Genomic DNA, 23,426 nt, shown 5'->3' with positions numbered 1-23,426 from the left:
GTTCATGGGTAGTGCTGCACAGTCGCCTTTTGAAGATGTTTTTACCGCCAGCATGGTTTCCCCGTCTATGTATTTTTCTGAACGCTTTTTTGTGGCTACGGAAGCCGGATTAGTTGCTTCCGCTCTGGCTGTCTCAGCCAATGAATTCCCTGCAACGTGAACGCCATCACGTTAATGACTCAGTGTATGTATCGCGTGAGTCTTTTGTAGTTCTTTCTGTAAAAGAACTACGTGTTCCCAAAGTGATTTTGGCTTGATTGTGGCACCTGTGTCATCTTTGTAACCGTTTTGAACCCATTTCTGCAAGTCATTATTGTATGATTTGACGCAGGAATGCGAATCGCACACTATTAGTGTCGGGAATTCGGGATCGGCAATGTCGAGCGCCATTTTTAAAGCTATTAATTCAGTTTGTCGACCTGAATTGTCTTTTACAGATTGTGACATTGTTACCAGTGGTCTCAATTTACCTCCGCGTCACCGGCATTTAACAACCTCGCACGTAGCGTTATAAGCTTGTTTTCCCCAAACTGAGGGTTGTGCATATCCGTCTGTATATATTACACAGGCGTACTGTTGTAGAGGCAGAATTTCGATTGGCAGAGGATATTCTCTTTCATATGTTAGATATTTCAGTTTTTTCATGTTCGGGTCAAGATAGTATTTCACTTTGTCTGTAGCTAGAGAATTTTCCCATTGTATCCATTTTGGATCTAATGCCACGGTAGTTAAATTGCGTGGGCTTGTCAATGCCTCAAAGGCCGATTCTGCTGTTAAAACAGTAATCCGTCTGCCTTGGGCTCTTTCTTTTGCTACAGCTGTTTGAACCGCATTTATAATGTTTTCTGCAAGACTGACTGTTTTTTCAGCTTCTGTGTACAAATGTGATTTGTAAGCTATTGGTACTGTTTCTCCCTCATTAGAGGTCAGGTACGTGAATCAGCATCTTCCTGGGATGACTCGGATTACAAGGTTGCGTGTGTTATCGCGAGTTTGCAATTTTGTTTTAGCTAACATGTCTATTTGCAATGATCTCAAAATTTCTGTGTGTTTTTGAGTCCAATTGATTGGTTTAAAATCAGGTTTTATTAGTTCATAGAGAGGTTTAACCCTCTCTGCATAATTTAGAATGTAAGTTCTTCCGAAATTCAGGAAACCTAGTATTGATTGTAAGTTCCTCAGCGTTTTTGGTGCTTGGAGTACAGCGCACTTCTCTAAGAAATTGTCTGCCAGGCTTTTACCTTCACTTGATAATTCATATCCTAAAAACAGGACTGTTAGTTGGGCAATTCGTGACTTTTTAAAGTTGAATTTGTAACCCTCTGCAGCAAACCCAAGTATTATGGTGTTTACTCTTTTCAAGTGAGTATCCAAGTCATCATCTGTTAGATAGATGTCATCAATAATCACAAAACAGGTAGTGGAGGGTCCAAGGGAATTTTAAAGACCCGCCCAAGCTAACATCCCCTACTAATCATACTAAATAACACTCGAAGCCTGGGGGTCTAGTAGAAGAGTCAAACAAATACTCTCAATTGCTTGCAGGTGCTCATTGAAAGACATGACAGAAATTACTATGTCAACAATACTGTCCAACGCATTCTCTTCCTAGCAAAGGTAGGTAAGACCCAAGGACCAGAGATGGATTCCCATCAATGTCTTGTGAGTGATCTCATAATCTTATCATTTGGTCATCCAAAAGGTTGGGATGGGGTACCTCTGCGAACCAATTATTGAGAAAGCGGTCAAATACCTGCTTTCAGGTGCAATGTGGTGCAAGGTGGAGTAGTGTGGCTCACTGGTTAGAGGCGGCAGACCCGAGAGCAGAGGACGGCCCGGGACCAGGGTTTGATTCCCGACGCGGCAGGTTTCTGGACCAGGGTCAGCGGACTCGATAATTCTCTCGCCTCGGTGCCCACTCTGATCAGCGATCACACTCGGCAACTCTGGGCACTAGCTTGCCTCATCTTCACTAACGGCCCCACCAGACCGCCGGGGATGCCTGGTCTCACCCTGGAGATACCCATTAAGGGACCATCTCTCAGGGAAGCCAGGAAGGGTTTCGCAGCGGTCGAAGCGCGGAGGTACCCCTTCGGGAGTGATTCCAGCGCTATATAAGCACATAATTAATTAATTAATTAATGTTTTGACAAAAGAATCCATTAGAGATGTCTAATGTCGTTTTATATTTTTTGCGCACGATGTTATTCATTAGTGCTGCACTGTGTGAGTTTTGTACTGCAAAAGTTTTGCAACATGAGTTAAGGTGTTTGTAGTCCATAACTAGACTATGTGAATCATCTGGCTTGGAGACAGGAAACAAAGGATTGTTCATTTGTGAGGTGCATGTTTCAATCACCCCCTGGTACTCAAGTTGATCTAAGATCTCCCTGACCTGTTTTTTAGCTTCTTTTTTTTTTTTTTGAAAAACCTTTATTTTATAAAATGATGACAGATACAGATTTACAGCCACCAAGGCCGATCAATAATGCAAAGCAAAAAGAATAAATCAGTACACAGCTCATCAGCCGACAACCCGAGGGTTCGGCAGCGTAGAGGCATGATGTGGTTCGGAGCAACTGGCAGATGAGGATAAATAAAAGGTTCTTATATTTTATTACATACAAACAAGAAACCCCACAAGAAAAAGAGTCGAGGCAAAAGTGTCAATAAAAGGGCCGCTACGTGTGGCATGAGGGAGACAATGAAAAGCAAGCAGCAGGAAATCATGGAGATGGGGGGCGGGGACCAAGAGCAAGCAGTATTTCACAGTAAATAGAAAATCAAAAACACTGGAACAAACAGTCAAGAAGAGCTTGTAGTATCAGGGGGTTCTGCAAGGGGAGGGACACAAATCTCTCCACGATACGAGTTCCACTGACCCCAAATCCTATCCCACTTCCTGGGCCTACCTCGGGAGATGTATACAATTTTTTCTCAAAACATGCACCAGTCCATGTTCCCCTTCCAGGCCGAGACCAGCGGTGCCCCATGAGACCCCCAGAGCTGAGCAATGTCTCTATTTGCAATAATGTTGCCCAGTGTGACCCATTGAGTCTGAGCAACGGTACAATCATTCGGTTCCCAGACATTCAGCAAACAGCGTCGGGCCTCAGGAAGTAGCCCGACGCCTGTCACTTCTCTCATCACCGCATGCACTCGATTCCGAAAAACCACTACCGCCGGGCATTCCCATATAATATGGAGGAAAGTAGCAAGCAAACCACATCCACGCCGACATAACCCATCCACAGAATAGCCCATATGCATCAATCGTGGACCCGTGATATAGACTCGATGAAGAATCTTGAGCTGCACCAGTCGGAGACGCGCCGGAATAGCGACTTCTTTCGGAGAGGACACTACAGCCTGCCAGTCCTCATCATCTAACTCCAGTCCATGCCTCACGTAGCTGTAGGAGAAGGTCCGAACGGGTATTAATACGTTTTTTTATATATGAGGGAGATAGTGCTGTCGGGGACATGGCCATCCAGCACTCTATCCTCCAAGGGAGAAGACTCAGGAATCGAGATACCAGCAGGGAAGACCGAATCGAGCGCATGGCGGATTTGAAGGTATCGAAAATATTTTCTGTCACTCAGCTTATATTCCCGTTTTAACTCGTCAAAAGTCTTCACTCTATTGGTGGTCCAAAGATCACCCACTTTGCTGATACCAATAAGGTCCCATCTATCGAACCCCTTCGAAGACCACAGACCACCCAATCTCTCAGTTGCATATAGAGGAGTCGCCCTAGTAAGTTTATCAGTCCAGTCCGTGGCCGATGTTGCACTATCCCACACACGTATGGCCACCGCAGCGGGGCCCGTCAAATACCTCCTGTCGATCTTGGAATAAAGCGCTCGATTATAATCACCCCCGGGCAGTTGCCACCTATCCATATCATAAGCGGGACTAGGAACAGGTCCATACATGGCATGGTTAATAGCACTTAACTGGGACGCCCAATAATAGCGTCTGACATCCGGTATAGCTATACCACCGTCATACCAGGGCAAAGTCAACTTCGCAAGCACTATGCGCGGCCGCCCGCCCCAAACCAATTTCCTCTGGAGGCTCTCGATGTCTCGAAAGTAACCAGCTGGAACCAGATCCAGCGTGTTCTGGACGGCGTACAAGAACCGGGGAAGGGACATCATTTTAAACAAAGCCGCCCTCCCCAAAGGGGAAAGAGGCAACCCACACCAAGCCGCCACATCCGACCGAAGTCGGGCAAGCGGAGGCAGTAGATTTCGCTCGAATCGGACCTTGCGGTCCAAAGAAATAGAGATCCCCAAGTACTTGAAACCAACACTGGAAACAGGTATAGGGCAGTAGCGAGGCAGAGAAGGCTGTCCACTCGTAAGTGGGTAAATACAGGATTTAGTCCAGTTGATAACCAAACCAGAGTTCTTCCCGAAAGAACACAGGACATCAAACAGGGCACCCAATGACTTACGGGGAGTAGTGAGGTACAACAATATATCATCAGCATAAAGAGATACCCGATCCTCGAAGGTAGGAGACCACCGTATGCCCTTAAGCGAGGGCTCCCATCGGAGCCACGCGGCAAGGGGTTCAAGAGCCAGCGCAAAAAGGAGAGGCGACAAAGGGCAGCCCTGTCTCGTGCCACGCCCGAGGACAAAAGGATCCGAGGCCCTTCCATTAACAACCACCTGTGCAAGCGGTTGTTCATATAGAAGTTTAACCCACCCAATAAACTTAGGACCAAACCCAAATTTAGCGAGAGCAGCCCACAAATAAGGCCACTCCACCGCGTCGAAGGCCATCGAGGCGTCAAGGGAAACCAAAATGGCCGGTTCCGCAAGAGACCCCGCCCTCGCCAAGACACCGTGGAGGTGACGGAGATTGAGTGCAGTATTACGGTGGGGGATAAATCCGGACTGATCAGGGTGTACCAAATCACCGATCACCGTGATCATGCGGCTCGCCAAGATTTTAGCAAGAACCTTGGGCTCCACGTTTAAAAGCGAGATCGGCCGATATGACGAACAGTGTTCCCGGGGTTTTCCATCCTTGTGGATGACCACAATGGACGCCAGTCTCTGATCTCGGGGAAGAAGCCCGAGATCTTGTGACGCCAAAAATGATCGACGAAGATACGGCGCCATTTTGTCGGGACACAATTTATACAGCTCGATCGGCAAACCGTTCGGGCCCGAAGCCTTACCAGAGCGAAGTGCACGGACAGCGAGCGCTACTTCATCGGTAGTAAAATCTGCCTCCATAAGCGCCCTGTCCGGGTCCGACAGACTAGGCAATGTGATATCTCGGAGCAACAGATGCGATTCCTCCACAGGTCTGTCCGAGACCGGCGAGTACACCTCCCGAAAGTGCTGGGCAAAGACCTCAACTATCTCGACCGGGTCCACAACCCGCACACCATCCGCACGTTCAATAACAGGCACCACACGATTCACTCTATCGCGTTTATCAAGCCAAGCAAGCAACTTCCCAGCCTTGTCACCCACATCATACAGGCGACCCTGCTGTTCACGATTCATCGCCTTAGCCGCATCAGTCACCAGAGCTCTATATTCAAACTGTTTAAGCGCCAAGGAGTGCAGGCTATCAGGCGTAATCACAGATTCCATACGTTCCTCCAACTCAGAGATATCGTTTTCAAGTCGTACCACTTCTGCAGTTCTGCGCCCCCTTTCACTGGCAATCAAAGAGAGAGTCTGACCCCGGATCACAGTTTTACTCGCCTCCCATAAAATAACAGGGGAGGATACTGACCCTTCATTCTCAGCAAAGTAATAATCCATACATTTAACCACTTCCTTACTAATGTTGGGGTTACGAAGATGCCACGGATTAATAGGAGCAACACGACCCCCGGACTCCAGCCGCACATCAATAGTAAGCCACAGTGGGGAGTGATCTGAGATCCCCCTCGCCAAATGCCTGATTTCTCTCACGGAGACCATCTGCGCCGCTGGTATAAAAATGTAATCAAGTCTCGAGAGACTACCATGGGCCCCCGAATAAAAGGTGTACTGGAGCTGTCCAGGGTGAAGTTGTCTCCAGCAATCTGCTAATCCCAGTGTATCCATGAAATTTCCCAACCATAGCTGCGACGGGGGGAGGGTTCTACGAGGGCTACGATCTTCTTCTCCACTGACAACCGAATTGAAATCTCCACCCACCACCAGCAAGCCATCGGGGAGTCCCAGGACCACCCCACCCAAATCAGAAAACGTGGTAGCCTGTAGACCAGGGGGAACGTACACAGACAAAATGGAGATCGTCTTCCCCTCCCATCGACCTACAACCGCAGCATAACGACCCCTATCATCCAACACCTCTTCATCTATCTCAAGGGGGAGGGAGTTCCTAACCAAGATACCCGCCCCTCTCGACCCAGTGGTAAATCCAGAATGGGCCACCAAACGGTATCCCCTTCTATTCAGTGCGCGGCACGGATTTCCTACCAGGTGCGTTTCCTGTAGCAGAGCAATATCCGGGGAGTGTCGCTTCAAATACTGTAAAACTATTCCCCGTTTTATTCTATCCCCGAGACCATTTACGTTCCAGCTCAACACTCTCAGCCCCCTACCCCACATCCCAGACAAAAACCAACAGTCCCCCCCCGCCACAAAGCAGGCACAAAGGATAAAATAGCGACCAAATCAGAGCCTCGAAACAAACAAACAAGGAAAGACCCCCCTCCTCCCCCCAAGGAACCCTCAACACGCAACCCCCCACCCTGCACCCCTGCGGTAGACCAAAAAGCCACCCCAACTTGCAGTGTGCCTGTCGCCCCATTAAACTAACCTACAAAAAGAGAGAGAAAAGTGACCCCTGAGGAGGAAGAGTCCCGAATCCCCCCACCCCGGGCATCCACAGTGTATAAACATCGCTATCACAGAGCCACTGCAAAGCTTCCAAGAATGGCTCATCGGCACTGACTCACTACTCCTGTTCTTCCAGGCCGCCTTCGGCACCTCTCGAACTCTCTGGGCTGATATGCTGTGTCGGCAAGCTATCCAGCCAGTCACTGGCCACCTTAGGGCGATCAAAGAAAAATGTACGTTCGTTATGCTCAATCCTCAGGCGAGCCGGAAAAAGCATGGCATACTTCAGTTTCATGTCCCTGAGGCGTCGTTTCACCCCCGTAAAGGCCATACGTTGCTTCTGTACCGCCTGAGTGAAGTCCGGATAAAAGCTGATCGATACATTTTCAAACTTAGTGGGACCATTAATGCGGGAGGCCTGCAGGATAGCGTCTCTGTCCCGGAAATTAAAAATCCTGGCTATGATAGGCCTCGGAGCTGCCCCAAGCTTGGGCTTTGGAATCCTATGAGCACGCTCCACCGCAAAAGATTACTAAGGCCCTTCGGTGACAGATAGTTCTGGATAAGGTCCTCTACCAAAAGATCCGTTGGGACATCCGTAGAATTCTCCGGAACGCCAACAATGCGAACATTATTTCGTCTGGCCCGGCTCTCGAAATCATCCAGCCGACGGGCAAACGAGTCTCTGGCCACGCGAAGATCGCGGACCTCCGTTTGAAGATCTAAAACATCTGTAATTAGGCTTGCCGTCTTAACATCCAGAGATTTGACCCGTTCATTGGTTTTCCCCAGGTCCGTCCTGATAAGGTTGACCTCAATCGCAACTGTATCCAACTTAGTGGCAAGAGTTTCATATTGCTGACCCATCGCAGTCTGGATATTGGCAATGGCGCCCATGACATCCGCCAAAGTCAGCTCCTCATTCGCAGGAGTACCATCACCAGACTCTCCGAGGGACTTGCTCGATCCACCCGGGGAGACCTTCGGGCGAGTGAAGCGTTCTATAGTCTGGGTCTGAACGGCTCCCCCTCGATTCGGGCCTCTGATGTTACGCCTCTCAGGGTCCGTCCTGCCCGCCATGATAGTCGACGAGCTCCGAAGGGTCCTCCGAGATCTGGGCAAAATGATTCCCTCTATGGCAAGCTTATTAAGTCGAGAGGTCAAGGAACGACAGCCAGAGGAGAGTAGGCGACCAAACCAGGGCAGCAGTGGCAATCAGCAATGAGTCAGCACCAACAATGACCGAAATCGAAACCGAAAGTACCACAGAGGCAGCGGAGGCGTCTCTCCAGCCGTTGTTGTTCAATTGCCACCTGGGCACCCTGGCAACTCAAGACCCTGGATGGTCACTGCCGTAGGCCTCAGAATACGGAGTGCAGCAAGTCCAGTTCCCGGCGGCCAAATCAATTTCTGGAAAAAGCTTCCAATATCAGCAGGGCATCAACAAGAAATACCCGTCGTCCAAATCAGGATGTGTTGCAGGATAGATGAGAGTGGCGGAAGGGGCTCGGGAACCCTCTGCTCACGCGTCCATCTTGGATCCGCGCGTAGCTCCTCCTTCTTTTAGCTTCTTGCTTAATTGGGTACTGCCTTTGTGCAGTTGGTTGACATTTTAACTGGATTTTGTGAGGAGGAGAGTCCTCATCCCATCCTACATGATTTTTATATAATGCAGGAGCTTGGGCTACTGCCCATTTTCTTGCAAGTGTATATTTTTTATTAATTGGAATGTGATTTGAGAAGGCAGGCATAATCATTTCTTCGCCATGAGGGCACTCCCTGACAAACTCTGGTGGCCAGTCTTTCTCAGCTAAAAGGATATCATAGCCTTTGGAAAGGTTATCCCAAAATAGACCCCTTACTTTTCTAGTCTTATCTCCCTCTATACGTAATGTTATCTCGTATATTTTATGAGGTTTGCTAACTCTGCTGTCTGCAGTTTCCCCTTTAATGTATTCATTCGTGTCCACTGTCTCCAGATGATTCATCAGGATCTTGCGAGCTATGGTCACTTCTGCTGCGCTGTCTAGCACTGTCTGGGCCCACTCTCCGTTTTTCAGCTGTGTCCTCAGTATCCTCGGCATGTTTGATTATTTTAATACTGGCTACCTTCTTTTTTGGAAATTTTAATTTTTTACTTTGATGAGCAGGTTCCTTGTCTTTGGACTTGACGTGCTCTTCCCTGTGTTCTGACCGTCCTCTTCTTTCCGATTTCTGCGAGGAAGTCTGAAAAGATCGAGAGGGACGTGTATCAATATCTTGATATCTATCAGGTTTCTTTAGATTATCCCTATTTCTAAGGTTGTATCTTTTCTCAGAGGGTCCCTCTGGGGAGACTTGTGTCCTTGATCCGGAGTTCTTTCTCTCCGCCGAGGAGACGTTCCTCTGGACTGGAATCTTTTTTCTTTGGGAGTGGATTGTTTATTTCCATCCCAGCTCTTTTTTGGAGTGTTTAGATTATTTTTAATAAATATCTTTTCTGGATTTTCAGTTAGTTGGGGTTTTACCGGTTTCCCACCCAAACTATCTCTTCCTAGTTCTTCATAGGATTTCTCTATGATTCTGGTATTGGAACGGCATGTAACTAGAGCCCTTACTTCATTTGTGGAAGAAAACCAGGTTCTAGCCCCCCGTCAGGCCGGATTCCGTCCCGCTCACTCCACCGAATCTGTGGCACTTTCCGTGCTTGACAACCTTAGAGAAGGTATGGATACCAACCATCCCCAGGCCCTGGTCCTCCTCAACCTGTCCGCCGCCTTCGACACGGTGGACCACTCCATCTTACTCTCCTGTGTCGGGGCGGCTGGGGTCAGTGGAGTAGCCTTGGTCTGGCTAGCCTCCTTCCTAAGGGACCGCACCCAAGCAGTGCGGCTGGGCGAGTTCTCGGCTGAGCCGCGCAAGGTTCCATGCGGGGTTCCCTAGGGCTCCTCTCTTTCTCCTTTACTCTTTAATCTTTACATCGCCCCTCTTATTTTCGCCCTGCAAAAAATGGAGGTCTCCGTATTTAATTATGCGGATGACCTCCAGCTCATTTTTTATCTTTCTTCTTCCCCGGACTCTATATCCAAGACCATCATGATTTTCATCCGGGACTGGATGTGCCACAACCACCTGAAACTTAACCCGGATAAAACCGAACTGGTTTTGACAGGTGGTTGTGCCAGTCCCTGGTCCTCTCTTTTTTGGCCCCTTTCCCTGGGTTCTCCTCCTTCTCCCTCCCCTTCCGTGAAAGCGCTTGGCTTCAAGATTAACGATCAACTCACTCTGCACTCCCAGGTGAGCTCGGTGGTGTCCTCTTCTTTCCTTTCCCTCCGCACCATCCGTAAGGTATCCCGCTTCTTTTCCTTCCCTGCTCTAAAACTTATTGTACTGGCTATGGTCATTTCTAAATTAGACTATGGCAATGCCTTATACTGCGGTATGCCTGCCTACAGTGTTCGACGGCTCCAACTGGTCCAGAATCAGGCCGCTCGACTAGTCTATAAGCTGGCCAAGTCACACCATATTACTCCACTCCTGAAATCCCTGCACTGGCTCCCTATCCGCGAACGCTCATTGTTCAAGATGGGATGTATTACCTTTCAGGCTCACTCAGGATTCGCCCCGGCCTTTATCTCGTCTGAGATAAAGCTCTATACCCCGGCCAGAGAACTACGATAATCTTCTCAACATCTGCTGGCTGTCCCCCGGTTTCGTCGGAAAAAATGGGGTGGTTCCAAATTTTCCACCATCGCTCCTATTTTCTGGAATTCACTCCCCCCTCAACTCGGATCCCTCACGCAATATCCTTTGTTCCGTAAAGCGTTAAAAACTTTTCTTTTTTCACAAGCCTTCCCCCAATGAGTTGCCCTCTGTTTCCCGGCTCCTTTTTCCTGCTGATTGAGGCTTAAGTGAACCCTAGCGCCATGAAACCGTCAGGTGAACGTGCGCTTTAGAAGTGATTTAAACTTAAACTTAAACTTAAGTTCAAATGGTTGTTCTGCTATATCTGTTTCTTTCAATTTCTGGCGGATCGCCACAGATGCTGCTTCTCCTTTTATGTTGGCTAATAATATAGCCGAGACCTGCTTGAAGTCTTTTAGTAATTTCATACCCAGAGTTAAAGCAGGTTCTGGACCGTATTCATTTTGAATCTGTCTTAGTACATCGGGTATTACCGCCATGGACGGAACACCATGTGTTTTTGTGTAAATGGAGGCAAAGACTGTGCCCCAAGTGTCACAGTCCTCTACATGTGGTGCGATCCCCATTGGAAGACAGATAGTCAGAATTCTGTGTTTCTCAGTAGGGTAGTATCCGGAAATACTGCCTCTATTTGAGTGATTTTTTGTGCTAACCAGAGTGGAATTTGTTCCCGTTTTATGGGTACTGTACCCAGACATGATTGTATGTTCTGTGGTGTGATTTTGTTTGTGTTCCCCTGATGAGGGGTCAGCTGTGGAATGTTAACAGTTGGTTGGACTGTTGAAGTCCGCATTACATGTTGGACTAATTGTCTTTGTATTTTAATTATTATTTTTAGCTGGACTAAAAGTTCTGGTACTGACATTTTTTCAATGTCTGGATGTGGTGTGTAGCTGGATAGAACCAGCCACGTTGCTCCTGGTCTACCTAGTGGACCGAGCCTGGTGATATGATTATTATGTTTTAGGGCGCCTTTTAACCGGACCAGGTGCTCTTGGTATTTTAATGGGATTTCCACTTCCTCGAAAGGGGTGTACTCATCCGGAGGTTCCTCTATTTTGTAATAGTGGAATTTGTGTGTGACAGCGTTTGCTGCTGGAAAGTTTATCCATGAATAGAATACCTCTGTCTGCCGATATTCATGTGCCTCAATTACGAATATGACTGTACCACCTCTCGATGTTAGTCCATTTTCTATAAGTTTAAGAGTTATACTTTTTCTTATGTTGACCGGAATGAGTATTGCATTTGGGTAATTCTGTAGGAGACTTGTGTCATCCTCTAGGAGACGAGCTGCTATTCTAGCTGCCTCCCTTTCTTCTTCACCGTCTGACATTTTACTGACAGAAAGGTTTTTGTTGCAGATCAAGTTTCAAGGAAACAAAGATTAGGTGCACAATATTTTGGAACACGGTATCCTTCAACGTTGAATAAACCAAAAACTATACATAGAAATCTCTTCCTACTAAGTTCCGGCGGATTTTTAACCTTTTACCCACTCCAGACGTCTTTTGGAGTATTTACGGGAAAAGGGTCTGTGTGAAAAAGCACGACTGAGTTACTCTAACGTCTTGCGTTAGATTTATCGCCTTACCAAACGTTGGGCGCCATGTAGTGTAGTTCCTATATTCCCAATAGGCTCTGCGCATTGGAATAATATATTCAGCAGTGTAGACGTAGGACTGAGGTTATCTGGGTCTCTACTGACTATATTAGACTTAAGGTTTGCCAGCTAGCTCAGAGGTCACTAGAAACTTTCTTGAATAAATGAGGAGGAGTTTAACCTCCTGTGATAGACAAGAAGGGATTAGCTTCTGACAACCATAAAACATGACAACTTTGCTCTCCCTGAATAAGAGTGTATCTCTAGAGTCGTGTGAAAACAAAAGACAGCTATTTCACTCAGTCAAATGTGCGTACTTAGTTTCACCAGAATGCAGAGAAAAGAGAGACGGGCGTTTTCAATAAAAGGTGTTATTTATTGAGCAGTCTTCTTCCTCATACAAGAGAAATGAATTGCCACAATTGTAATACTCATGGTAAAGTAAAGTGCGTACAGTAAAAGGAGGATTATAAAATAATACTGTAAAAGCATTGATATGGTTTCTTAGCCATATGATACTTTAAAATAGATAAAATATATACATACATATATACATTGACTAATCGTACTCAACTGGTGCTTCTAACTATGCCTACCCCGGTGTACCTGACCTAAGCCTAATACGTGGGAAGGAGTAAGTAAGTAGCAGTTTAATTTAAGTTTGTTTTGCCAAGAATCTGACTCAAGAATTCTCTTTAAGGGTTTAGTCAGCTCTGTACCTGGGTAATAGAAAGCAGGAGGTCTGGTATCTCTCTCTCAGGACTCGATATCCCAGTAACCCGCAAGGGTAGGCTGGAAACGCCGGAGCTGGATTTTCTCAGCAGGAGAAAAAGACAGCGTCTTTCTCAGTGCGTCAAAGAGGAGGGGCAGCGTCCGTGGGCTCTCGCATCAGCTGGGCTCCCGGGCAAGTAGATAGCTGCTCTGCTCCAGAATCACCACCGTGTGTTTGCTTAAGGCAACGTTGGTATATTTATACCTGAAAGGTGCCTGGGTTTGACGTAAGGTTGGACATAAGACGTCAATAAAGATGTCGCTAATAACTGGCAGTTCTTACAGTGCTTTACAGGAGTTCTAGGACGAAATCAAAACAAAAGCAAGGGGGATTTCCTAGGTTGCTGGAGGCTTGGTTTTGTTTAGAGAACTCGGTGTGCTTTCTAGGGGGCCGGAGAAGCAGCCTTGCTTAATGTGACAGCACGTGCTACGACTGAATTATGGATATGATTACTATGCCGTTGTATGGATATTATTGATTATAACCGGACAAGGGCATAAAGTAGGAATATCGATTCAGGTTCCTAGATAAAAACACTACACAACTAGGAATGATGGATTGAGCAGCGGCAGCTAGGCAGCTGGAGGGGAGTGGGTCATTAAAGTGGTTGTTCAGGTTTAGGGAGGATAATATTTTTGAGACGGAGTGTTCGTCATACACTTTGAAGTTGGTCCAGTGCGCTTGGTTTTTGGGTGATGCCTGTGGGTGCAGTGTGGCGGGAGGGGGCTAATCTGGAAGGGGTTGGAAGTGGGTGGTAGATCTGAGTTTGTTTCCTAGGGTAGTGATTTTGTCATAGAAAAAGGTGGAGAATTCGTCCGATGAAATTGGGAATTTGGGGAATTCTTTAGAGGTTTTGGCCAGTTTGTTTAATTGGTGTTTGACCATTTCGAACAGCTTGTGGGGTCTGTTCTTGGTGTTCCCCATTTCCGATCTGAAGAATTTTTTTTTTGAGTTGAGGATGTTCCTATTATAGGCATTTCTGGTCTGGCGAAGAAGTTTTAAGTGTACGGCTGACGGGTGCTGCCTCCAGTTTCTTTCTGTCTGCCGGAGGGATCACCTCTCGCTGTTGAGGGACCCATTGAACCAGGGGTTTCTGTCTTTGATTTGGGTTCTTTTTAATTAGAGTGGGGCAAGATCATCAAGAATGTTAGTTATGGTCGTGGAGTAGTGATCATTGAGGTCATTGACCGCTGTGATATGCGGGGGAGGTCCGACTTGCAGGGAGCCGCCCATTCTCCGTGACCAAGGTTCTTGGTGTCTCTGACCTAACGTCTAGGAATCACCGGTTGCGGTGCCCTTGTCTTGTGGGTGCCAGGTAACAGGAAGATGACAGCGTGGTGGTCATACCAGTCACATGGGTATATAGCGATAAGCTTGACTGCAGATTCCTTAGCGATGATCCAGTCTAGAATTGCGTGTTTCGAGTGTGTTGGTAGTGAGCAGACATGGGTAAGGGCTCTGTCGGCCAGGAGGTCTTTGATGGCGTTAACCTGAGGATCCTTGAGGGCGTTCCAGTGCAGATTGAAATCACCAAGGAAAATGTCTTTAGAGGTGAGGAGCCCTTGGCTGTGATGACTTCCATGAGGTGGTCAGTGAAGGTGTCATTCATGCCTGGGGTGTGGTGAAAGATGTGCAAGCTGCACAGTTGGGTGGTGTTGCTGCATAAGGAAAGTGCAAGGTATTCGCAGGAGTCTGTAGACTCTGCCAGGAGTTCAGTGACGAGGAGGTTAGAACGGTAGATAGTGGCTATGCCTCCCCCTATTTTTTTAGATTGTTGTCCAGCCTTGTGATGTTGTAGTTGGGCGGGTCTAAAAGGTCAAGGCAAGGAGATGAAGATTTATTGAGCCACGTTTCGGTCCGGATTGCAAAATTGAGATTTTGGCTCAGGATGATATTAGCGATGTCGGCGGTGTACGTAACTGCTGAGTGGCAATTCATTAAGAGGCCTGGTAAAGGGGGGGTCGGAGAGAGAGACGAGAGTTGGGACGGACAGGAGTACTGGCGCTAGGTTGCTATCAACCACACATCTGTTGCGGAGGATAGCTGATCTGTTGGGGTTGATTATGACCGTGTGGATGCCTGTTCGACATTCATGTCAGGTGGACAGGGGGTTTCTGGTGCAGAATTGTGAGTGAGGAGGATGGCTAGAATTTCCTCTTCTGTCAGGTCTAGTGGACTTGGGGTTACTGGGGCGGAATTGTAGGAGAGGAGGAGTGTCGTGTACCCCACAAGGCTTACCTTTGCTTGTGAAGCAATTCCGCAGAGATGACAAGAGCCACCGCCCCTGCACCCACCTGACCGAGTGCGGAAGTCAATACCCGGCAAGGAGTAGATGGACCCAGGGAAGGGAGCCGAAAAGGAACGAAAGAAAGCTGGTGGTAGCAGATCTTGGGTAGTAACGTAGACACCAACTGGGGAAACAAGAGAGACCCAATTAGCAAGAAACCAACACCTCCCACATCCCAAGACAACTTCCAAAACACATACAGAAAAGAATAACCAGGAACAACTCACCAAGGCTTATGAAGTCCTTTGAACCAAGAGAAAGGAAAACGCTCCTGCGCGGACTGCGAATTAAATGATAAGCAGCGCCCCAGCGCAGTACTGTGCTGCTAGGAATAGCGCTCCTGCGCGGACTGCGAAATAAATGATAAGCAGCGCCCCAGCGCTGTACTGTGCTGCCAGGAATAGCGCTCCTGCGCGGACTGTAAAACAAATGTTAAATAGCGCCCCAGCTCTGTATTTACACGAACCAAATAAGCGCTCCTGGGCGGGGAAAAAAGCTATAACACAAATAGGCGCTCCAACGCTGATAATTCAGAAAGCACTCCTGCGCATAGGTGAACGAAAGCTAATGGTATCCAGACTTGCTCCGGCGCGGGGAAGAACAGGGATGATTTCCGGCAGGATCGGAACGAAGAAATGGACGCTAACCAGAAGGCGTCCTCAGATCAAGGTCGGCGCTAGAATCATCTGCTATGCCAAGCGAACCAGGAGTTTGTCAGAATCCAAAGCGCAGAACCGGCGGGAAACGCTGTGTTTAAGCGATTCCCCCGGAAGTGCTTCATCAAGGGAGGCGGTCCATAGGAAGACTAGACCGGGACTCCACTTCCGCACGGAAGTGAGTGTCCTAGTCTTCTGTATGTGCTTGGCGGCCACCCAGGAACGGCAAGACTACGTGAACGTGACAAGGAGGGCTAGAATTTCCTTCTCTGAGAGGTGGCAGGGCTGCTTGCGAGAGCAAAGGTGTCTCGAGGATAGCGGTAATGGGTGATGGGGGGCTCTCAGCGAGGGGTTGGGTTGGAGTTGCGCAGGAGCTTGAAATTTGAGAAGGAGAGTTCAGTGAGGTGAAGGAGGTTCTTTAGTTCCAGAATGGAGTTATGGATGTTCTGAGTTAGTTTGGCTGCTCTGTTGTGCAGAATTTCAATATCCCAATAAGAGGAAAACGCTTGTGAGCAGGAGGTTGGTGGGTCAAGCTCAATTCTAATGGAGAGTGCAGGTGGGCGGGGCTAGGTCGACTTGCGTTGTAGGCCTTTGGGAGAGCTTCAGTTTCCATGTCAGGGGGATAAGCTTGCGGGCAGGAGGCCACTGGCTTGGGATCGTTTCTGTTGGCAGACACTGGTAGCAAGATAGCGGGGCTAGGTTGACCTGTATTGGATCCCTTGGTAAGGGGATTTGTGGGTGGCTAGGTATGTTTGGCGGGTTGGTCGGGGGATCATTTTCTTCAATGGAGCTCTCAAAATGCTTGTGAAATTCAAGAGGAATCCATGCGAGCATGAAACAATGCGAGAAAACATTATTTATCTCAGATAGGAGCTTTATTGTTCTTGACAGCAATTAACCTCAGCCACAGCTCACACTGTCGGTGCCTGCCGTCTCCACGCATGGAGCTCAACTCAGAACCTTCGCTGTGGAAACATTTTAAAGCATCTAAGGACGGGTAAGAACATTATCACTCGGAGGGGAGGGGAGGGGTGCGGCCACAGGACAGTAGTCCCTTAACACAGACAATACCACACACACCCCTCCTCTACAATTAAAACAGAAGAGAATTAGCAAGATATAGAACAGGAAAACCGTGGATTACTTATCAATATACTGTTCAAAATATTTGGGACCACAGGCTATCCTACCACACAACCTTCAGTGAGTGTTGATCTTCCCAGCAACTGTTGACTCACAAGACATGGCAGAATCTGGCTTGCCTGACTCCACACTTTTAGGCGTGTCCCCATGCGCTGTGGGAACAGTGCAACTAGCCACACTCACCAGATTCCAGATTTGCCCATCCTGAATCTTGACAGCATTTCTGAAGAGTTTCACAATTTTTGTGGGTTCGTGTACTCTGACCAGCTCGGTCTCCCTGTCAGGGCTCTGATCTTAACTAGGTTACCTACTTTGAATCAAATCTCTTTTACTGCGTGGGCTTTGTCAAACCTCATCTTCCTATCCGCCCTGGCCTTCCTTTCTCTGTCTCTCCATGGTGTCTCTTTGGTTAGAGTGGTCCACCCCTTGTACCATTTCATCCACCCTGGTACCAATCTAGAGTTGGGTCTTCTAGCTCTCAATAGCTCAAATTGTGTCATGCCCAATGTTTGATGGGGAGTTAACCTGTAGGCCTCCAGACGTTTGACAACCTTGTCTTTCCAGCTCAACCCACTGGCCTTAGCTAACTGGATGCTTTCTTTGAGGGTCTTGTTAAATCTTTCAACCATGCTGTTACTCTCGGATGGTAGAGAACACACAACTTGTGTTTGATCCCATTGTACTCAAGGAATTCTCTCATCTCTTTAGAGCAGAGCTGTACCCCATTGTCCATCAGAATGCTCTGTAAGCCCTCGCGAAGGAAAACCTCCAGTAGAAACTCAATGACTGACTTAGTGTCATGACACCCATTGAAGCCCTTATAACGCCACCTACAGAATGCCGCTTTGCTATTTGATCCCTAAGAAAACCCACCCCTTTCCCGTGCTCCAGCACTCCTTTGTTATCAGTGTGTTTTGATGTAACTTAAACGCTTTAATGTAACTTGAACTTCGATGCTTTCAGCAGAATGATATGGTTAAAATCGTGGTTCTATAATTGGCGCAAAAATTGCTAAAGTAATATTGTGCCTTTGATTTTGTGTTACCGATCCGAATGTAATACCAAAATGTAAACACTCTAGTTTGTACACCGCTTTATCTCTCTGCGTTTGTCTCTGAGTGCCCTGAAGAAACGGAATATTCTAGTTTGCATCAGCCGACGTAGCCACACACGCATGTTTTGGGTGCGGCTGGGTGCGGCCGAGTATTTAAACCACACCCAGCCTTCTGGAAGACGCTTTGCCTTCTGCTTGCTTCGAGGAAAGGTCGCGCTTGAGAACTCTCGCCCCAGATGATGTCAGACTTACCTGATTAAAGGAATCTGGACTTCCGCTTTCCTTTTTGGTATCTTCTTTAGTGGAAACAGCCTGGACTGCTCGTTTTCTTTTCAGCAACGGAACCTGCAAAGACATTTGAAGAGATAAGTGATTATTTCTGTTAAGAATTAAGGCGCCCTTCGCAAGAAAGGCATCTGGAACAATTTTTGGAACTTTCATATTTGGAAGACAACAAAAGACTTTTACTATTTGTTATTTGAAACTTTAAACTGTGAAATGGTCAGAAAGGTTTTCTGCAACTTAGAAATAATGTAAAGAGGCGTTGTTTTTTCTTTGTGTATATATTGTTTAAATCTCTTACAGAATACTAGACCCAACAACAAAAGTCTAGAACAGATATAAAGAGTAAGTGATTCAAAGGCTTACATTTAATCTGTTAGCAAGACACAGGAACAATACTTAAAGTGCAAATTGGATAACGTGGGAAAGACAGTAACTGTTCTTTTCTTTTATTCAGTAACTCTTTATAACATCACGAGGACAAGAGAACAAGACCAGAAATCACCTGACAAAACTGACCATCAAGATAAGACAAGACATACTGGACGAAAACCTAGCAACAGCTGCTCGCAGGTAGGAGCATATGTTACACACACTGAAAGATAGAGTGAAAGTTTAGTGTTTTCTTTAGAAAGGGACTTTGGAGAAAAGATCATAAAGTAATCCCTTGGTACTTGTTGTTTCGCAGGTCGACAGCAAGAATTACTTACGTACAGTACCGGCCCTCCTCCCCATTTTCTAATTTTACTCTTGTAGTGTTCAAAAATTCACAAGTCTAAGGTTAGTTTTTAGGGAAGTTGGTCCCTTGCGTCCCTGCGAAATCTTCTACGTCATCTTCAGAACGTCAGCTAAAGAACAAGGTAAGAGACAACGTAGTATTGATCTGACAGAAGGCAAAGCCTAAGAATACTATTTCGCCCGGACGCAATGGACCAAGTATCTTTACAGGATATAGATACTATTTTTAATGATTTAAAAGCAGAAAATACAGCAAAGTATGGTGCAACAAAAACCAATTCTTAAACCAGCCACTTTTCAGGGGATCTCTTCTATTCCAGGTGCTCAACCGCAAATTCAGGTTGTCACGCCGGCACCCACTCCTTTAGCTCAACCCGAAAGGTTTCATGGAGATTGCAACAAATTCTCCATATTTTTGAATCAGTGCCACTTACATTTCTTGGCAAAAACCACAGCTTTTCCAGATGATTCTTCCAAAGTGGCTTTCATGTTATCCTATTTAGGGGGAGATGCAGCTCTTTGGTCAGTTCCACTAGTAGAAAAGAATGGCCCAATTCTATACAATTTTAGAGATTTTGAACATGCTTTAAAAAAGAATTTTGCAAAGCATGCCTTTGTGCAGTCTGCTGACAATGAGCTTCTTAATTTAAAACAGGGTTCATCTGATTTACTTCATTATATTTCAGTCTTCAATCGTTTGGTCCTAGAAGCCGACTGGCCTTATGACAAAAGGGTTTCTTTATTCTACCGAGGGTTAAAGGAAGAATTAAAAGACATGGTAACCCAAATTCTAGAAACCTCCCCAGGACATCAATGAATTCATTGATTTAGTAGTAAAATGTAATCATAGGTTGAGTGAGAGAAAGGGAGAGAAGGGAAGACCTGATCACAGAGTAATGTTCCTAAAGGATAAAGTCACCACTTCATGAAAGGTAACTCCTAAATTAAATCCTGTAGAACCAATGCAGATCAGATCCATTAGGGGTCCTTTATCAAAAGATGAAAAAGAAAAAAGACGAAAACTGAATCAATGTCTTTACTGTGGGAAGACAGGTCATTTCGTTAAAGAATGTCCTGCTAGACCCAATAAAAACAAACCAAGGTCTTCAGAAGTAGCTTCAACTCTAGAAGGGTCGGAAAACGAGAACACTCGATGAAAGATGGGGTCAGTTTGTCGAGTGTCTGTTCTAGTTTGGCCTCTACTGTCCCACCTCAAGGGTGTCGACATTTCTGTATTATAGTAGAATTGAAAAGTGTGTCTAATCCTACAAGTTCCTGGAAAGTAGAAGCAATAATCGATTCTGGAGCAACAGGAAATTTCATTGATACTCAATTTTTAGAACACTTAGGTTTTCATCCAGAATTTAAAAACCACCCCGAAACAGTAAGGGCAGTAGATGGTATGGAGCTGACTTCAGGACTTATTAATAAACAAACTGAGGTTTTACACATGGACAGTTCTCCTATTCATAGGGGAAAAAATCCTTTTTGATATCATTGATGCACCACAGTTTAAACTGATCCTAGGAATCCCTTGGCTCATCTTACACAATCCTAGAATAGATTGGGTATCAAGAACCTTAACTTTCAAGTCACCACAGAGTTTAAACCAATATTTTGAGGTAGAGAAGACAGAAGATGTAAGTCAAGGATTTGAATTTACAACGGATTTTTCAAGTGTACTCCTCCTCGAGGGAGTTCCATCAGTATATTCAGACTTAAAGGACGTTTTTGACAAAAAAAGGCTAATACTCTTCGTCCCCATAGGGATTTTGACTGCAGAATAGATCTTACTCCTGGAGCAACCTTGCCCTGTAGTAGGATATATGCGCTAACAGAAAAAGAAAACGAACATCTTAAAGAATACATTAACGAATATCTCGCTAATGGCTTCATCAGACATTCAAAGTCGCCTGTGTCATCTTCTCTTTTTTTTTATTCCGAAAAAAGGAGGGGAATTGCGTACATGCATATACTATAGAGCTTTGAATAATGTGACTATTAAAAACAGATATCCGCTGCCTCTGATTCCAACACTTTTAGACCAGGTAAAAAAGGCCACCATTTATACAAAATTGGATCTGCGCGGAGCTTATCATCTAGAGAGAGTCCGAAAAGGTGATGAATGGAAGACCACTATCCGTACTAAATTTGGTCTCTTCGAGTATCAGGTTATGCCTTTCGGACTCTGCAACGCTCCAGCAGCTTTCCAAATTTTTTATAAATGAAGCGTTGCATGAATTCATCGATGTTTGTTGCGTGGTCTATACAGACGACATTCTCATTGATTCAAATTCAGAAGAAGAGCATGTACAACAAGTCCGAGCCATCCTTCAGAAACTGCTTTTCAATTCCTTATACGTGAAAGTGGAAAAGAGTCTATTTCACGTCTCAAAAGTAGATTTTCTTGGATACATCATTAGCCCTTCGGGAATTGAAATGGATCCCAAAAAGGTGGAAGCAGTTAGCTCATGGCCGAGCCCATCTACTGTAAAGCAAGTTCAAAGCTTCTTAGGCTTCGCAAATTTTCATCAAAGATTTATTCAGGACTTTTCTCAGACTATAACTCCCATAAACAAATTACTTCGAAAAGGGGTAAAATTTGAATGGTCAAACTCCGCTGACAAGGCTTTCCAAGAATTAACGTCAAAATTTACTTCAGCCCCCATATTAAGTCATCCTGATCCAAAACAACCATTCATAGTTGAAGCAGATGCTTCTCAGTTTGCCTTGGGAGGAATTCTTTCACAACGTAACGTTGAGACAGGCTAAATGCACCGAATAGCCTTTTACTCCAGAAAGTTATCTCCAGCAGAACTAAATTAAGCGATTGCTGATAAAGAATTATTGGCTATAAAAGCAGTTTTTGAGGAATGGCGTCACTACTTGTTAGGGGCTCGTCACCCAAGTACTTATTACACAGATCATAGGAATTTACAAGCCTTGAAAAAAGTAAAAGCCTTATCAGCCAGACAAATTGAGATGGTCAATGTTCTTTAATGATTATAACTTTGTTATAACTTATCGACCTGGAAAAGAAAATCTAAAAGCAGATGCTTTGTCCCGAATTGGAGAAGGTCTTGTAGAACAAGATATAGTTGTCCATCCGGTAATTCCTACCACATGGTTTCAGGCTACTTTGTCTGTTAATGATATTACTGAGGACATCAAAAAAGAACTAGAAAAAAGAAGTTTTGAAGATTGGAAGAAAGATTATCCATTCCTTCAAGAAAAGGATGGACTCTTCTTTGTACATGATCTAGTTATGGTCCCCACAAAAGCAATCCAAGAATCAATAATCCATCTTCACCATGATACCCCTCTCTCAGCTCATCCAGGTATTATGAAAACCTACGAACTAATTAAGAGACACTTTTGGTGGTCATCTATGTTTAAGGATGTACGACAATTTGTTGAAACCTGTAGTGTTTGTATCCAAAATAAAGCCTCTCACCAGCCTCCAAGTGGTTAATTAACACCTCTTCCTATACCACCACAACCATGGCATTCAATATCTTTAGACTTCATTGTGGAACTTCCCTCGACAAAAAAAGGATTCACTACCATTTTAACAATAGTGGATCAGTTTTCGCGTATGGCTCATTTCATTCCTCTAAAGAAATTGCCAACCACTATGGAATTGGCACAGCTCTTAATGATACATGTCATAAGATTGCATGGCATACCATCAGTGGTTATTTCTGACAGGGGGTCTCAATTTATTTCTCGTGTCTGGAAAAACTTAAGCTCACTTTTGAACATGGATGTCAGATTATCATCAAGTTATCATCCTCAAACAGATGGTTTGACGGAACGCACCAATCAGACTATTGAACAGTTCCTTCGCTGTATGTTGACTAGAGTTAATGAAGAATGGTCAGACCTCTTAAGTACTTTAGAATTTGCATATAATAATGTAGAACACACTTCTATCAAGATGTCCCCATTCTTTTGCAATTATGGTTTCCATCCAAAAAGTTTCCCAAAAGATATGAAAAAGTATGATTCAGTCCCTACAATCTACGATTATGTTTCCAATCTATCTTCCATTCATGAAGAAGCTTGTTTCAATCTAGCTGAAGCAAAAGAGAATCAAAAAGAGTGAGTAGATAAACATAGAAAAGAACAGCCCAGTTATAATCCAGGAGATAAGGTTTGGTTGAGTACAAAAAATGTAACAATACTAGGGAATAAAAAATTAAATCCTAGATTTATAGGTCCCTTTTCCATAGAAAAAATTATCAATCCAGTTTGTGTCAAATTGCTTCTTCCTCAAAAGTATCGGATCCATCCAGTGTTTCACGTATCTTTAATCAAACCTTATAATTCTCAAACTCGAATAATTCGGCCTCCTCCTACCATCATTATCGAGGGACATCCTGAATACGA

The sequence above is a fragment of the Lissotriton helveticus genome, chromosome 3_1 (genome assembly GCF_964261635.1).
Source record: "Lissotriton helveticus chromosome 3_1, aLisHel1.1, whole genome shotgun sequence".
Classification (NCBI taxonomy): domain Eukaryota; kingdom Metazoa; phylum Chordata; class Amphibia; order Caudata; family Salamandridae; genus Lissotriton; species Lissotriton helveticus.
The sequence above is the reverse complement of the archived record's forward strand: the minus strand, read 5'-3'. Positions refer to the sequence as shown.